The following is a 6,000-nucleotide window of genomic DNA, read 5'->3' on the forward strand; positions in this document are numbered from 1 at the left end:
AAATCCCACTTGATCATGGTGTATGATCTTTTTAATATATTGCTAGATGTGATTTGCTAATATTTTGTTGAGGATTTTAGCATCTATGTTCATCAGGGATATTGGTCTTTAAATCTCTTTCTTTGTAGTGTCTTTAACTGGTTTTGGAATTAGGATAATGCTGGCCTCATAAAAAGAGTTTGGAAGTGTTCCTTCTTCTTGGATTTTCTGAAATCGTTTGAGGAGTGTAGGTGTTAGGTCTTCAAATGTTTGGTAAAACTCACCTGTGAAGCCGTCCGGACCTGGGCTTTTATTTGGTGGGAATTTTTTTATTACTGCTTCTATTTCATCAGTTGTTATTGGTCTATTCAGGTTTTCTGATTCCTTCTGATTGAGTTTTGGGAGATGGTATTTTTCTAGGAATTTGTCTGTTTCATCCACATTATCCAGCTTGTTGGCATATAGTTGTTCATAGTATTTATTTACAATCCTTTGTATTTCTGTGGTGTCAGGGATTACTTCTCCACTTTCACTTCTGATTTTATTTGTGTTCTCTCTCTTTGTTTCTTGATGAGTCTGGCTAATGGTTTATCAATTTTGTTTATCCTTTCAAAGAACCAGTTCTTGGTTTCATTGATTTTTTTTAGTCTCTATGTTATTTATTTCTGCTCTAATCTTTATTACTTCCTTCTACTTACTCTGGGCTCTTCTTTTTGTTCTCTTGGTCGTTCTTTAAGTTGTAGGGTTAAATAGTTTATTGCTGATTTTTCATGTCTTTTGATGTATGCCTGTCGTGCTATGAACTTCCCACTCAGGACTGCTTTTTGTGTCCCTGAGATTTCGGGTTGTTGTGTGTTCATTTTCATTTGTTCCCAGGAAGTTTTCGATTTCTTCCTTGATCTTGTTGTAACCCTATCATTGTTTAATAACATGCCATTTAGCCTCCATGTGTTTGAATGTTTTGGGGTATTTCTACTGTAGTTGATTTCTAATTTCATTCCACTGTGATCTGAGAAGATGCTTGATATGATTTCAGTCTTCTTGAATTTGTAGAGACTTGTTTTATGTCCTAACATGGGGTCTATCTTTGTGACTGAACCACATGCACTTGAGAAGAATGTATATTCTGCTATGTTGGGGTGATATGTTCTATAAATGTCAGTTAAATCCATCTGATCCATTGTGTCCTTTAGAGTCTCTGTTTCCTTGTTAAGTTTTTCTGGAAGATCTATCCAGGGAAGTCAGAGGGGAGTTAAAGTCCCCTACTATGACTGTATTGTTGTTGATCGCTCCGTTGAAGTCCTCTAGAAGTTTTTTTATTTATTTAGGTGCTCCTATATTGGGTGCATATATGTTTACCAGGGTTATATCCTCTCGTTGGATCGATCCCTTTAGCATTATGTAGTGACCTTTGTTGTCTATTGTGATGGCCTTCATTTTAAAGTCTATTTTGTCAGATATGAGTATTGCTACTCCAGCTTTTTTTTTTCTTTTGCATTCGCATGAAAGATTTTTTTCCATCCCTTCACTCTCATCCTGTGTGTGTCTTTTGTTTTGAGGTGGGTCTCTTGTAGACAGCATATAGTTGGGTCATGTTTTTGTATCCATTCAGCTACCCTATGCCTTTTGATTGGAGCATTAAATCCATTTACATTTAACATTATTATTGATAGGTACTTATTTATTACCATTTTAATTCAGTATGGCTAGCTTTCTCTCTCTGTTTCTTCTCATTACAGCAATCCCTTTAGCATTTCTTGTAATGCTGGCTTGGTGGTGATGAACTCCTTTAGCTTTTCTTTGTCTGGGAAGCTCTTTATTTGACCGTCTATTTTGAATGATAGCCTTGCTGGGTATAATAATCTTGGTCTCAGATCCTTGCTTTACATTACCTTGAGTACTTCATGCCATTCCCTTCAGGCCTGTAGGGTTTCTGATGAAAAATGAGGTGTCAGCTTTATGGGAACTCCTTTGTAGGTAACAGGTTTTGTTTCTCTTGCTGCCTTTAAGATTCTCTCTTTGTCTTTAATTTTTGGCATTTTAATTATGATGTGTCTGGGTGTGGGCCTGTTTCAGTTCTTCTTGCTGGGGGCTCTCTGTGCCTCCTGAACTTGTATGACTTTTTCCTTTACCAAGTTAGGGAAGTTTTCTGCCATTATTTCTTCAAACACATTCTCTATTCCTTGCTCCCTTTCTGCCTCTTCTGGCACACCTGCTATTCTAATATTTTTATATTTCATGTTGTCCCACAGCTCCCTTAAGCTGTCCTCCTATTTTTTAATTTTTTTTTCATTTTGGTTCTCTGATTGAATGATATTTTCAACTCTTTTTTCTAATTCACTGATTTGATCCTCAGCTTCCCCTAATCTGCGAGTCCAATGCATTCTTTATTTTTGTTATGTCATTCTTTATTTCAGACTATTCTTTTTTCATAGTTACCATATCTTTTTTCATGCTGTTGAGCATCTTTAACATCATTACTCTGAACTCTGTTTCAGATAAATTTCTTATCTCTGCTTCATTTATCTCTTCTTCTGGAAAATTCTCTAGTTCTTTCATTTGGGGGTTGTTTCTTTGCCTCCTCATTTTGGCTTTCTGTTTGGGTTTGTGACCATATATTAGGTAGATCCTCTACACCTCTCAATCTCTAGTGAGGACAGTATTACAGGCTGTTTTTGACTAATTAGATCAGGCAGAGACTCAGCCTCCAGAGACTGCCTCTGCCTACAGACTGATTGGATTCCCACTTGAATTTCCCCTCAGGCAATCGTCCTCAGGTGTGGCAGGCGTTTTTTTTCAACAGGGTAGGGCAGTTGCTTCTTCCTGGAGGCTAATTGTTATTTTTAATCTATTAATTGGCCTCAGGGCAAGGTGTTTTCCAATAGGGTATGTCAAATGTCTTCCCCCCAGGCAAGGCAGATGTCTATGTGGGAAAGAAGTCCTCCACTGCAGAGAGGGAATGACTCAGCCCAGGAAACTTGGGGTGTCTGCTTTCTGAGCTCTATCCACCGAGTCCCCAATCCTGGCTTCTGCTGTCACAGCTCCAGTCAAAGATGAATGGCTCCACAGAGAATTTTGTGCATTGGCCCTTTAAGAGGGTGCCTGAATTTTCAGCTGTCTCTCTCTGGCAGACAGCACCCCGCTGTTTTTCACAGCAAGATGTTCAATGGGTACCCTTCTCAGTTTTGGTGCTCTCTGCTGGGGGGCCCAGCTTGGGGATTAGATCCCAGAGTTCTAGTGGCAACCCCCAACAGCTGAGATATCTCTCTGGGACTTCAGTTGCTGTCTTTGGGAGCCTGGCCAGCCTTTTTGGCCTCTGCTCCTCCTACCAGTCTCTGTGAGGTCTCCATTTTTGGTCCCCTGGTATCAGGGCTCTCTCCTGCGAGTTTTCCGTTGGTTATTCAGGAAGTGTTTTTGTATTTCAGTTGTAATTCCAGTTTGTTCCTGGGAGCATGTCCATGCAGCACCCATTTTTAATCCTCTATTTTATAAGTTTTAAAAAAATTTGTTTATTGATTTTAGAGAGAGGTAGGAAGGAGGGACAGAGAGAAAGAGACATCTATTTGTTGTTTCACTTATTTACGTATTTATTTGTTGGTTCTTGTATGTGCCCTGACCAGGGATCGAACCCCCAACCTTGGCATATCAGGACAACACTCTAACCCAGTGGTCGCCAACCTTTCAGACCTCACGGACCACCAGTGGTCCGCAGACCACTGGTTGGCAACCGCTGCTCTAACCAGCTGAGCTACTCAGCCTCACTTATTTTATACGTGAGGAAACTGTGATATGAGGAGAAGTGGGCCCTGGAGAGGCTGTGTTAGGAAGGGACCTCTGACAAGCGTCCTGCCTGAGCCCAACCCGGAAAGCAAAGTTTGGCTCAGGGTAGGTTGGTGACTTTCTCAGGGGACAGGCAGGCTCTAGCCCCCAGGCTTTAGCCAGCAGCTTTATTCCTAGGAGCCCCCTCCTCCCTGCCCAGACAACAGAGGCAGCTCAGCTGTTTCAGAATGCAGGAGCTAGGGCTGGAGCCACGGGAGCTGGCAGAGACCCCAGCCACCTGGCATCTGAGGCAGCATAGCCTCTGGGGGGCGGAGGGAGGGGGTTTCTGGAGCTACAATTCTACAAAGAACACATTGGGGTGATACGTCAGTGAACCAACCAACCAGCCCCTCTGGTGTGCCCAGCTCTAGGTTCAATGAACAAAGATGCACGCAGGTTCCCTCAAGTCATGGGGCCTTATGTGAAGAGAGCTGTGGGACCGAGACCTGAAGATAACAGGAATGTCAGGCCGAAGGGCAAGAGGAGCTACACAGCCCTGGTCTCAAAGCCTGGATGGAAGTTCCCTCTCTTCCACGCTAGCCCTGGGTGCTGTCTGTGATTTTCTTGGCAAGTGGGATTTTTGTCATTATTGTTCATCCTCACCTGAGGACCTTTCCATTGCTCTTTAGAGAGAGTGGAAGGGAGGAGAAAAAGAGAGAGAAACATGGATGTGAGAGAGACACATTGATTGGCTGCCTCCTGCAGGCACCCCAACCAAGGGTAGGGAGCGAACCCGCAATCCAGGTATGTGCCCTTGACCCGGAATCGAACCTTTGACCCTTTGGGGTATGGGCCAACACTCCAACGAATGAGCTACACTGGCCAGGGCGGCAAGTGGGGTTTTCAGTCTCTGCTATTAATGGTCCCCAGCTATTTGCTCAAGCTGCTGCTTTGTCTTCCAGCTTCTGTTCCTGCGCTAAACTGGGCCACACACTGCATGTCTGGTATCTCACAGGGATCAGAAGCTCAGATGCCTACAAAGTCAGGTGGGGAACTTATCCTTCACAAGCTTATTGGACGGATTAAGGGCTTTAAGAAAACAACTTCTGGGATAATGTCTAGGTTCCTCTTGTCCATCCCTGTGGATCCTGTAGGATAGGGTACGGCAGACAAGCTGTCAAGCAGCTCTGAGGTGTGACCTTAGGCAGGCTTCTCAAGGTCTTTAAGCCTCAGTCTTTGAATGGAGATAATGATGCCCTCCTGTGAGAGCACACTGGCACAGAGTAGGTGTTTAACGCCTGGCAGCTCTTATTATTAGGCCCCGGGGTGGAGAGGGAGTATGGGGCTGTCTGGATCCCACCCTGCATGTGTCCCTGGCTGCCAGGTGCCTTAGCATTTTCTGGTTGCTGATGTTCCCATGGAGTGAACTGCTTGCTGGGGCCCTGGTCTTCACTGCTGTCTCTCATAATGGAAGAGGAAGCTGAGAACCCTGGAGCTAGGAGGGGACAGTCACTAGGAAAAGGTCCTGTCTTAGATTGAAAGGGTTTTTCTATGGGTTTTTCTGGACCCAGACAAAGTACATCCTCTGGATGTGAGCAGCTTGCTTCCTCTAAGCAGCCTTAGGGGGAGGGGCTGGCCATCACAGCCAGAGGGGCATTTCCACAAGAGATAAGGAGGGCAAAAAGGAGGCAAGTCATGTGGCAGGTGGTTGTCACCTCCCAGCCTGCAGGCCCCACCTGGGGCACCTGAGCACCAGTCCTACCAACCACAGCAAAGCCTGCTGAACTCCAAATCAGGTCTGATTTCAGAATCTCTTAAAACACTCCAAGATCTGGGCCCGTAGGCTCATAATACAATAATTACCAGAGCCTAAGGGTAGCCATTGTCCCTCAGGCTGCCTTTGTGGGTTGGGGAAGGGCATTGGATGGGTAGGAACGGAGGATGAGGACAAGAGAATGTAGTTCAGGATCTTAAGGAATTCAGAGACCAGGAGGCACATCTCAGAAATCACATTACACAAAGGGTGAGAAAGGCTTAAGGGGATGACAAAGACAGTGCCTTGCCAAGAGCTATAAAGAAGGCAGAGCCCTAGCCAGCTTGGCTCAGTGGATAGAGCGTCAGCCTGCGGACTGAAGGGTCCCAGGTTCGATTCTGGCCAAGGGCACATGCCTGGGTTGCGGGCTTGATCCCCAGTGGGGGGCGTGCAGGAGGCAGCCAATCAATGATTCTCTGTCATCATTGATGTTTCTATCTCTCTCTCCT

The sequence above is a fragment of the Plecotus auritus genome (genome assembly GCF_963455305.1).
Source record: "Plecotus auritus genome assembly, chromosome: 1".
NCBI lineage: Eukaryota > Metazoa > Chordata > Mammalia > Chiroptera > Vespertilionidae > Plecotus > Plecotus auritus.